The sequence below is a fragment of the Equus caballus genome, chromosome 18, assembly GCF_041296265.1.
Source record: "Equus caballus isolate H_3958 breed thoroughbred chromosome 18, TB-T2T, whole genome shotgun sequence".
NCBI classification, from domain to species: Eukaryota; Metazoa; Chordata; class Mammalia; order Perissodactyla; family Equidae; genus Equus; species Equus caballus.
Window position 1 is genome coordinate 61,938,728 of NC_091701.1, and position 13,510 is coordinate 61,952,237.

Here is a 13,510-nt window from a genome sequence, read left to right on the forward strand (position 1 = left end):
CTCCACTCACTGTCACTACTTCTAGGCTATATTTTTCTTCTAAACTCACTTTCATCATTTTACACTTGTGCTACTAAATCTCATTGTCACGCAAGATAAAGTTCTTCATCTTGATTAATAAGTAGCACCAAAATATGTTTGTTTCATGTACCTACTTTATCTACTATACTGAGGGGACACATCTCCAGTCATGGTAGTATTCTCCTTTTCCTCTCATCAATCCTGCCTCTTATGTCTCAGGTGCCCATCTCTTCTTTTCCCATATCCAAATTCTTCCATGTCTAGGCAAAGTCATTCTCTCATGGTGCTTTTTACATTTCTCTCAATAAGTGATTTTTAAACTATAGTTTGAGATCTACAAGCGGGCCATGAAAACAATTTAGTGTGTCCTGCTTTCAATTAAGAAATCAAATAGAACAGTAGACAAGATACGATAGGAGAGAAAATATCATTTAGTGAAGATTAGTATTCCTTCATGAAACTTTTGTTTCTGGTTGCATGTGTTTGTGTGCCTTTGTGTATGTAGGTGTGTGTGTCTTTGTGCATGAGTATGTGATCAGGGCATAAAATGTTTTCATTGTGGGTCACATTAAGAAATTCAAAAGCCACTTCTCTAGTGTATCTAACGCTCCTTACCTACTTTCCTATTTGCCTTTTTAAAATCTATTCATTTAAATAGTTTACAGTATGCTGAATATTGAATTTTTATTTAATTATTTTATGTGTGTATATTCCTAGAGAATATTCACTCGTCTGTCCATTTCCCACTGAAAAAATATGTATTTATTGTCATTTTTATGCTTTTCCCTGGGTTTATAATGTATAAGTTCGATAGACCCTTCCTCATGAAGCTTATATAGGGGAGAGACAATAATAAAGCCATCAGACAAAGAAATATTGACAAAACATCGTGAAATTAAATGAGGAAGACACATGGGGACTTTAGAGCATGTAACAGGAGGAAGTAACTTGGGCTTACCTGAAAAAGTGATATTGGAACTGACATCTGATAAATAATTACAGCTCAAGTAGGCAAAAGAAGTGAGCTGGGAAGGAGTATTCCAAGAAGAAGAAATAGATTATTTAAGACTGAGGTAGAGAGGAGCACAGCTAATTGGAGGAACTGTAAGAAGGGCCCTTTGACTGGAGCAAGGTGAGTGAAGAAAGAAAGACCGAAGATGAGGCTAAAGAAGCAGACAGGGAGAAAATCATTCATCCATAATGTCCTTGTAGGTCCCATAGTATTTTTTCCTTTACCCTAAAGGCAATGAGAATCTTCTAAAGCATTTTAATCTGGAGACTAACATGATTAATTTTGTGTTTTTGAAAAACTTACTCTGTGGAGAATGGATTAGAGGGTCATGGAGACCTAAGGCAGGAGGCTGATATCCTACTCCGCCCTGGAGATGATAATGAATTGGGTTAGGATGGTGATAGTGAAGATGGACAAAAGTTAATGAGTTTGAGGGATATTTAGGAAGTAAAATCGATATGATTTAGTGGTTTATTGGAATGGAAGGTGAATGAGAGGGATGTGTCAAAGATTGACTCCCTAGTTTTTGGCCTGAAGACGGTGGACTAATTTAGAAGAAAGGAACATGAGTACAATTTTGGATATGTGGAGTCTGAGATTGATGTGAGACATTCAAGTGCTGGTGGAAGTTTGATAGATGGGTTGGTACTCAGGGAGCTGTTCCAGGATGGGGATAAAAATGTGTGGATTAGAACAAACAAAAACAAAGAATAGAGTGGGAAGAGGAGACTAAGATCAAGCTTTGGAAATTGTAAACTTTTAAAGGCTGAATTTAAGAAGATGAGCTAGTAAAAGAAGTAGAAAAGAGTGAATCAAAAAAGAGGAGAAAATTTTTCCATTGAATTTAGCACTGATGGTCATTGGTGGACTTAGACTGATTCATTTTGATAACATAGCAGCAGGGGAAGCATTGAATGAGTTGGAAGATTTAATGGAATATGAGAAAGTAGAGACAGTAAATGTGAATAACTATTTGAGAAAGTCAAGGATGTTCCTGTTGGGGAGTAGGGAGCCTGTGCATATTGTAGATGCTAAATAAATGGTATGTTATTACATAATTTTCTTCAAATGATTAATATAATTTGGAAGAGGAAATTGACATTGAATCCTTGCAATTTGTTAGGTTTATAATCCTTTTTAATCCATCCTGTAGGGTGAGTGATAGTGTTTTAATTTTTCATATGAGAAGTCTGAGATTCGGAGAAGTTACACAAGTTGTTCAAGTTCATACAGCTAAGACATGGCAGAGCAGGAATATGAACAAAGTCTCTCTGTCTCAGAGCCTATTCTGTCTTAGAAAATGGCAACTTATTTGACCACGAAAGTCTATTTTGCCACAGCTAGAGGAAGTTCTAGGACTTCTTGGACCTGGCTTTCTCTGGCCCAACAACTATGTATGGAAGACAATTAGGTCAGGGCATCTCAACAATGGCTGAGCATCCGTTTGCCTGGAATGCTCTTCAAGGAGAAGGATGCCTGAGCCCCACCATGGGAATGTCTGAGAGCGGCACCAGGGAATCAATATTTTTAAAAAGTGTCCCAGGTTATTCTAATGTGCCATCAAAAATGCAAAAAATTTCTTTAGATTGTCACCAAATTCCTGATAAATAAAAATCCACAGGCTTAAATTATAAACCAGTTTATTCTGATTATGCCTTTCTAGTTTTGACTCTGAGTAAGTGTATTTCTTTGGGAAGTAGCGGAGCACACATCAGCTGGGCACAAACAGCTGGACATATCTGGCAGTGACTGCTGAGAATCAGAATGACACCAAAGGCCTCATAAATCTTGGTGCCTCCTCTATGTATCAGCTCGATGCAGTAGGAGCATGTCTTCTGGCCCTGTTGGGATGGTGTACATTCAAGACCTGCTGATAGAGATGCTTCTCACCTAAAGTGAAGAGGAAAGACCAAGTCCTAAAAGAAATGTAGCATGCTGAGTTAAGCACCTACTGCTCTCTTTTATTTCTATTAGTGTGTGTGAACACTTTGGGAGGCAAGATTGTGAGCATCCCTTCTGGGTAAAGATGTTCATTTCTTCTCCTGATTTTCTGAAGGATGATAGAAGTTAGCAGTAAAATACTCTTGTGGTAACTTGAATACTTATGTATTTGTATTTTCCTAATTGTTAGACAAAAGTAAAAGCAAACCAAAATAAACCCCAATCCCAAGTCAGAAAATATTTTCAATCTTAGTTCAGAATTCGTTTGCCATGAAGGGAAAATTCTCATGGAGATATGTAGGCGAGATTAAAGAGTTTTCAGTTTTAGTTGCCATTCTCTCTTACACTGCTGTGCACTGCAGTGGCTGCTTTGGGACTAGAAGCTACAGAGTTTTGCACTTTTCAAAAGATGAAATATATCTGACATCATAACATAGCAACCATTGTTAAAAATGGTAACTTAAATAAATTGTCATCATTCTTCCTTACAATTTCAGTAGATTTGGGTTGTAACCCATGGTGAGCTTGGTAAGAAGATGGTGCATACAGAACTTCCTTTTAATAGAAAAGATATCTTTGATTTCCTTCTTCCTTGTCATTAGGTTGTTAATACACTGTGCATGTACCTTTTGAAGTAGCTGCTACTCTGTTGTCAAAAGAATTCTTTCTATTCTCAGGGACCAACCAAAAATAGTGCTCATCTCTTTCTTTCTTTTTTTTTTTCATTAAATATAAGCTTCTACTTATTGTAAATAATAGGCTAATGAACCCTATACTTGGGCATGGGAAAGTTCAGAAAAGTCTCTCTTTATATGTTTATATTTAATTCTTCCCCATACAAACTTCAAATTTTTAGCCCTACCACTAAGCTTTACAAGGGTTTAATGCATACAAAAAAAACAGTAGCATTGTGCCTTAAAATTAATTACATTAGGTTGGTGAAACCATAGAAATAAAGAACAGTTGTAGAGTATTCATTTGTAATTATACCTTAAAAAGTGAAATCAAATTGAAGATTTTTTTCAGGGTGAGAATTGTCAATGGTAGGGTAAGCGAAGAATAAAACTTTAAAATTGTTTTGGTCTTTGTGAGTAGAAATATTTGGAACTAAAATAGAATATCTGAAATTCATAGTTTTTTCTCTCCCTCTGCTTTTTTCAGAGGATAATCAAGAATGCTTAAGAGTTTCCTCTTATTTATGACAATAAAGATTATGATGTGCCATATATTCTATATTATGTATTTTTGTTAAATAAGATAATATCTATCCTATTGAAATAGATTTTTTCCTCTAAACTTTTCATCTAATATATAAACTCACATATTGGCATTATAAAAATAATATGCCACCTTTCTTCTTAAAGCCACATTGTTTAAAGCCTCAGAAATTTGTCCAAGTAGGAAATTCCAGTCTCATTTCTAGTAGTTGTGGTTCTCAGAATCACTGCTATAGGAAAATATTTGATAAGAAAGGAAAGAATTGCACAAAAGTTTCTGACTAGTGATTCGATTTCCCTTGTGCTGCGCCACCTCTGCTACATTGCTCCTGTATTTTGAAGGTTGCCTTCCCTGGTGGCCTTGATTTCCTTGCCAGCAAACCAGTCCTCTGCTGTTACTGCTGTTCTCCTGGCCATAGCTACTGGTGCCACTATGGCTGCTCCATAGACCATCTTTCTTCTTGTGTTGTAAAAGAGTGCTTTCTTCCTGCTCAGCCAGCCTCAGAGTCGTGACATCTAAGTGATTAAAATTCTTTTGATTCTCAACTAGTAGACAGATTCTTTAATTTGAATCATTCATCAAGATTTTCTCATTTGATTTCTTTTACAAGTTTTATAGTTTTATACTTTACAATTATGTCTTTGTTCAAATTTTAGATAATTTTTATATAAGGTGGAAGTTTTAGATTGAGGTTCATTTTGTTGCCTTGTATCATATAGTTCCAACATCATGTGCTGAAAAATCTATACAATTGAATGCTTTTGCAGCTTTGTAAAAAAGTAATTAGCTATACTAATATGAATTTATTTCTAAACTCTCATCTATTGATCTGTGTGACTATCCTTTGCCAACACCACGCTGTCTTAAATCTTGCACTTGATTCTTCCAACTTTATTTTTCTTTTTCAAAATTGTTTTAGCTAGTCTACTTCCTTTCACTTTCCATGTAAATTTTAGAATCAGCTTGTACGTATTTATAAAAGCAAAAAAATCCCCCAGAAAACCCTTGCTGGTATTTTGATTAGACTTGCATTTATCGCTTAATTTTGGAAAAATTGACATCTTTACTATGTTGAGTCTTCCAATCCATAATTCATTTAAGTCTTTGATTAACATTTTATAGATCCTGTGCACATGTTTTGCTAGAATTCAACCTTAATTCATTTTTAGAACTATTGTAAATATAATATACATACATATATATAATATCTATACATGTATGTATACACACACACATATGTACTTGATTTTGTTGACCCTGTCACCTTGATAAAAGTCATTTGTTAGTTTCAGGGGCTTTTTTGTAGATTACTTGGGATTTCCCATTAGACAATAAGTTTTTTCTATGAATAGGGAGAGCTTTTATTTCTTCCTTTCCAATCTGTATGCTTTTTAATTCTTTTTCTTCCTTTAGTGCACGAAGACTTCTGTATGACACTAAATTTGCTAACATTCTGTTGAAGATTTTCATGTCTATGTTCATACAGGAAATTGATCTTTAATTTACCTTTCTTTTACTGTCTTTGTCTTGATTTGATATGAGAGTAATGCTGGTCTCATAAAAGAGAAAATGTCCCCTTCTCTATTTTCTTGAAGAACTTGTTTAGATTAGGTGTTATTTCTTCTTTAAATATCTGGTAGAATTTACCATTAAAGCAATATGAGCCTGGAGATTTTATTTATGGAAGGTTATCTTTTTTATTACAAATTTAATTAATATTTATATGACTATTCAGATTATCTATTTGACTGATATGTTTTGGTTTTTAAAGAATTGGTTCATTTAATCTAAAGTGTTGAATTTATATTTATGGTTATTTATATGATTGACTTGCTATCCTTTCATTATATACTGAGTACGCAGTGATAACTACTCTTTCATTTTGGATATTGGTAATTTGTATTATCTTTCTCTTTTTCTTCATCAGTCTTGTCAGAGGTAAGAAGGAATACCAAAAAAATATTTCATGAAATGAAAAGAGGTAAGAAACAGTGAAAACAGGATGAATGACCTGATGAGACAATAGAACATGCATAGAAAAAATGATAGATTTAGACACCATATTTTTATTACACTAATTATAAATGATCTAAACATTCCAAATAAAAGACAATGAGGCCAAACTATATAAAGAAATGAGTCCTAACTATGAGCTTATTAAAAATCACATCTTAAAGACATGTTAGTCAAAAGTAAAAGAGTAAAAGATTATATTCCATACAAACACTAAGCTTAAGAACACTTGAGTGGCTGTATCAACATCAGATTAAGTAGATTTTAGAACAAGCGATAAAGAGACATTTAATAATGATAATAGGACTAACTCAGTAGAAGACATAACAATCATACATATTTATACACCAAATAATAGAAGCAAAAACTGGCAGAACTGAAAAGAGAAACAGATGCATCCATGAATATTCCTATTTCGGTAACTGATAGAATAAATAGACAGAAAGTCAGGAAGTATACAGAAGACTTGAACAACACTATCAACCGACTGAACTTAATTGAAATTTATAGGACATTCCATTAAGCTGCTGCAGGATTCAGTTCTTACCTGTGCACATAAAACATTCAGTAAGATTGGTCATATGCTAATGAATAAAACAAGAAATTTCAAAATTACAATCAGAGTATATTCTTTGACTACAATACATTTAAATTAGAAATAAATACTAGAAATATATCTAAAAACTCACCAGTATTTTAAAATTAAATAAAACACTAATAAATAACCCACAGTGAAAAAGGTATCACAAGCAGAATGCAGAAAAAACTTTGAATTGAATGATTATATAACACAACACATAAAAATTTGTGATTCAGCTATAAAAGTACTTATAAGGAAATTTATAGTTTTAAATATTTATAGTAGTAAAGAAGAAACATTTAAAATCAATAACTAAACATCTATTTTATGAAGCTAGAATAAGAGCAAATTAAACCCAAAATATATAGAATGAAGGAATTAACAAATATAACAGCAGAAATTAATAATGTTAAAAGTAGTAAAACAGTAGATTCATTACAATTAAGTGTGATTCTTAAATAACCAGTAAGACTGATAAATCACTAGCCACACTGTTCAAAATAAAAAGAAAAAGAGACACATAATTACCATTAATAGAACATCACATTAAAGTGATAATAAGGGAAAGTTACCAACATAATATCAATACATTTGGAAACTTTGATGAAATGGAAAAATCCTACAAAAGACTCATTAAAATTGACTCAAGAAGAAACAGAAAATCTGAATAACTTACATATTGAGTAAGTTGAATTTGTAATTAAAAATACTTCCACAAAGAAAACTCCACAACAAAATAGCTTCACTGGAGAATTCTGTGAAACAGGAAAGAAAGAATATCCATCTTATGGAAATCTTTCTAGGTGTAGAGGAGGAGAGAACACCACATCCTAGCTTGGGAAGCTAACACACTTTATAATCTGATACCCAAATCAGATAAAAACACTAAAAAATAAAGAGGAAAAAATATGTATCAGTGTAGTTCATGAACAAATACAATAATTCTTATAAAATGTTAGCAAATCAAATTCAGCAATATGTAATAAATAGAAGTACTTATGATCTGGGGTTTGCATGAAGAATGCAAGGTTTTAATATTAAAATTTAGTCAGTTTTATTTATCATAATAACAGAACAAGAGGAAATTTTGTATGATCATATTAAATGCTGAAAATTTATTTCCCAATCAGATGTTCATTCATATTAAAAATCCTCAGCAAACCAGGAATAGAGGGAAACTTCCTTAACATGTTGAAAAGCTTCCATGCAAAACCTACAGTTAACATCATATTTAATGGTGAAAGGCTCGATTTTCTCCTCTAAGACAGTAAACATTCCAATGTCATCTGCTATCTCCACTTCTTTTGTGCATTGTATTGGAAGTTTTGGTCAGTGCAATGATATCAATAAATGAAATAACTGAATAAATAAATTATAAGACTACATAGAGCATCTAAGGAATCTACAATAAAGCTATTAGAATAAATCAATGAGATAGGAAGATTGGAGGATACCAGGTCAACATACAAAGTCAGTTGTAATTCTGTATATTAGCAATGAAAACTGGAAGCTGAACTAAATAATACTTTTAAAGTAGCATTCATATTTACAAAATAGTTGGGAATAATTTTAGTAATATATATGTCAGACCTTTATACTAAAAACTGCCGAACAATGTGGAAAAAAATTAAAGTGGACCTAAATAAATGGAGATATTAACCAGGTTCATTGATCAGAAAGCTCGATATTGTTAAATGACAATTCTCCACAGATTAGTCAACGTATTTACTATAATTCCAATAAAAATCTCATCAAACTTTGCTGTGTAAGTTGACAAGCTTACTCTACAATTTGTATGGAAATGCAAAGGACCTAGTATAGCCAAGACAGTTTTGGAAAGGAAGATGAAACTTGGAGGATTTCACACCTTATTAGAGACTACAATAATCAAGACAGTGTTGTGTTGGCATAAGGTTGATATGCAGCTCAATAGAAGCAGAGAGAAAGCCAAAACAAAGAAATCGATTATCAACAAATGTGCCAAGAAAGTTCTGTGAGGAAGGGATCTCTGAACCAAAAAAAAAAATCCATGGGGAAAAAAAAAAAAGAACCTTGCCTCCTACATCACACGGTATACACACATACAAAAAGAACTCAAAAGGGATCATAGGCCTAAATGTAAGAGCAAAACTGTAAATTGTGAAAGTATCTTTAAAAAAAAACTTTGTGACTTTAGGATAGGCAAAGATTTCTAAGATGTGACAAAAATTAGCAATCAAATTTAAAACTGATAAATTGAACCTCATAAAAGTTAGGAACTTCTGTTCTTCAAAAAACCCTATTAAGAAAGTGAAAATGAAAACCACAGACATGCAGTAAATTTTTGGAATACATATGTCTGGTACATAAAGAACTCTTACAACTCTAAAATGAGACAAAAAATCTGGTTAAAAAACTGGCAAAGGTTTTGAATGACACTTGGCAAAGTTGATGTGCGAATGACTAATTAGCACAAAATTAATCTATGTATATTATACTTCCAAATAGTTGACTTAAGGAGGTGATGTCTTAAATGTCAAATTAAACACTGCTGAACTAGCAGATGAGAATTTTTCTGAACTGGTGAAAGATAAGAATTCTTAGATTCGGGGGACACAGCAAGTTCTGAACAGAATAAATGAAATTCAAAACAATACCTACAGACAATTTTTAAGAGAGATCAGATAGGTATCTGCATGCTCACCATATAAATATTCAATAATAATTTTTTTCCAATAACCATAAAAATTAGAACACAAGTGTTAAACTATTGATAATATGTTATACATACGTCTGTATCACTCTACTTCTATCTAATCTATAATATGTAGGAATAAATCCAATGCCAAATTTATAAGATCTTTACGGAAAAATTACAGTTTGTGAGAGTCATAAATAAATAATGGAGAAAGAGGTAAACATGAGGAGATATTAATTTTACTAAAATTTATCTATTAAATCATTTCAATTTTAGTAAAGTTCTTTTATAAACTGATTTTGAAATTAGTATAAAACAGGAAAGTAAACAAGATAGCAATTGATTAGGGGCATTTGCCATGCTAGATATTAATACTTAGAAATTATAGTGAACTCATCAGTGTGGTATGGCACAAGTACAGACAATTGTACCAGTGGAACATAATGGTGAGTCCAGACTATATCATCACAGAAAGACAGTGAAAGAACTGACTACCCAATGAATTTTCTAGGACAATGTTTATACATTTGATAGAAGAAAATCAGATTCCTACCTCACAATATTTGTAAAAATACACTCCATTTATAAGGTTTACATATGAAAAGCAAACAAACTTTTATGGGAAAGCAATGGTTTAAATCTTAAACTCAAGCTACAAATTGGAAAAAAATTACAGTGCATATTTTAGTCATAAATAAATGGAAATTTGTTTTAATATCTGAAAATATAATGATCCCCAACAAATCCATAGCAAAAAGTAAAAAATTCTCTATAAAACAGAACAATGGATATAATCATAATTGTGACATTCACTAGTGTTAAAAGAATAGTATGGTAAAATTTAGATGTCATTTTATACCTACAAACTTGACAAAAATTTGAGATTGATTGTCAAGTAAGGATGTGGAAAAACGGAAATTCTCATCAGTACTGATAGTGTTGTAAATGTTACAGTCACTTTGGAGAGGAATTCAGCAATTTTTGATGAAGTTGAAGTATGACTACGAAGTCATAGTTTTTGACCCACTGATTTTATTCATGAGTAAATCTCCTTGAGAAACTCTGGCATATCACAGAAAAAGCCATCTGTCAGAAGACTCACTGTAGTCTTGCTTTTCATCATTTAAACTTGAGAACAACCTAAATGTCCATCAACAGAGAATGGGTAAATACATGATGGTGTATATTCAAGGAAATACTACAAGAGTTAAGAATATATGAATTATAGTTGCATATATTAATAAGGATAAATGTTTACATGTTTTAAATAAAATGCAAAGTGCAGAATATATGCATTATTATTTATATAAGCTTTAAAAACTGGAAAGCAAACCTGTTTATTGTTATGGGTACATATATATGTATAGAAAGATAAAATTAACATATCTGGGAAGGATATGTCCTGACTTTAGGAATAGTTATCTCTGAGGAACAAAAGTGAAGAAAAATATTTGAGAGGAAGTAGGAAGATAGGCTTCAATATTCTAGTGACTTTCTTTTTTACAAGAAATATTCTGGAAAAATGGGAGACGCTAAATATTTTAAATCTTGGTGGTGGGCACAAACGTGTTCATTATGTTATTCTAAGCAAGTTTCTACATCGCTAAAATATTTCATAGTAAGTTTCATAAAGAAAAAGTTAAATAGTACTATTAAAACCTGATATATTACTGCAAAGGGAAGTGATTTTGACTTAAGTCTGCAGAATTTTCAAGTAAATGTGAGATAATGCTGTATCTTTCATGCGTTTCAGTTATCAACAGAGAACACTAAGCTTGAAAGCAGTAAAATATCTACAAAGTAATTTTTAAAAATTCTACCTACAATAGTAGAAAGATAAGAAAAATCATCATAGATAGGGCTCTTAGCTTTTGGAAAAGTTTCATCTGTGATACCTGCTTCCTTTACTGAATCTTGCAAGGTAAGCAAGATAATAAAAATGAAACCCTCAGAGTTAAGTGTAAACAAAGAAGCATTCATTTCAATGGCTATGGTATATAATGTCACTGTTTTTATTATCTTTCTATTTGATTCTATTTTCTTTGTATTCTTTGAATAGTCTCTCTCCATGCTGCTAATATACTTTCTTTTCCCTTCATGGTTTCTTAGTCCGCTGTGATTTTTAAAATATGCAGCAACTAAACCTCTTCCACTTTTTTAACTTTTCACTTTTGTTGTTACAAGACAGTGACAGTGCAGTTTGACACTAAATCTGTGTCATACGTACGCAAACATTGTATATATTTTGGCATTATTTCATGTTGATTTTAGAATATATATGTTTTGTTTCCTTCAAAATGACATACAGGACTGCATTAATATGCCATAAAACAAGAAAATAATGCTGTGCTTATTTTAAGATGTTTGGAAACCAAATGGGAATGGGCGTGTTAAGAATGAAAAGCACAAGCCTTATAAAGGAGAAATTTGTAGAGAATATTAGCAAAACAGGCTAGAAGCTCAATTAATTATGAAACATTTTTCCATTAACACATTTTCAATTAATAGAAACAACACAGAGTGAAAAATGAATATTTCATGCGTAAACATTACTTTTATTTTTTAAGTATGGGAAAAAGAATAATAGCTGTATCAAGTGTTTACTCTATGCCAGACACTGTGCTTAACATGTACTAAATATTTGCTTACTTAATCCTCTCCAAAACTCTCTGAATAAGGTATTATCATTCTTCCCATTTTACAGATCAGGAAACAAGCAGCGTTAATCTGGTTAATTTTTCCAAGGTTGAAGAGCTAGAAAGTGTTAGAAACAGGACTTGGACTCGGCAGTTTGTTTTGGATCCACGTGTTTTATCACTGTATTAAGGAAAAGGGGGAAGCAGTTCCATCTTCCTGGCTGCAAGTTGGCTTATTGTCATTGAATTGTCTCTCGCACATGGCAAAATAGAAACATCCTGACTGATCAACATTTCCAGGTTGAGCCTTTCATCTTCTGGCTTCCAGAAGGATTGCTCTTGGATGTGCTCAATCAGGCTCTTATATTTTACATTACAACAAGAAGTATCTGATTTTCACAAGAGGTCCACAATAACCATTTAATCACTGGTAAATTGCAAACATGAAATACCAATTCTTGGTTCCAATATGTTGAAATATAAATATTCAGCTTGTTACTCTGTTACAGAGAGTTGAGAAATATTAATAAGCACTGTTTGCCAAAAATGGATACTACAGAGACCTGATAAAATCCTACAGAAGTTTAATAACTGTGATAGGCCTACTTCTGAATCCTCTCCCTTCCTCAATATTCTGCGAAGAGCTGACTTTTTCTTTTTAAGACTGAATGCCTGGCCATACATTTATGTGATGGATTTCCTACTTTTCCTTTATTTTTACTGTTTCTCTGATAATTGCATATAGGACTTCTATCAATTCATTTATTCAAACACTCAACAACTGTTTATCGAACCACCTACTTTGCACCAGTCACAATTGTAATAGCTGGTGAATATCAGCCGGGGGTATAGAAGTGACCAGGGGAGGTGTAGAAGAATGTCTTTTTTCCTACATCTCCTCCATTCCCACCCAATTATCCAGTGGAAACTAGCTCGAGTAAGGTTGGAATTTTAGGTAATTTTTTAAGTTCAACAGCAAATGTTGGACTTTTTCTTGGCTGTTGTAATTTTTGGAATGCCTGTGCAAGAGATCTCCTTGAAGCATACTATTAGAAACCTCCTGCTTGACCATTTTGACATGTAAATTGCCATGATGCTGAGAAAGTAATAAGAATTGGAGGGAAGAGTTTCTACTATTTGGCTTCTAAAAAAATTTTGAGGGGATCAGCCCCTCTGGCCTAGTAGTTCAGTGTGCTCCACTTCAGTGGCCCAGGTTTGGTTCCTGGGTGCAGACCTACACCACTCTGTTAGTGACCATCTGTGCTTGCAGCCCACATACTAAAAAATAGAGGAAGATCGGCATGGATGTTAGCTCAGGGTGAATCTTCCTCAGGAAAAAAAAAAAAATTGAGGACAAGGTGGCATAAATCCATTTTTCCCTGCTCCTCTCTACTAAGCACAACCGTAAACCC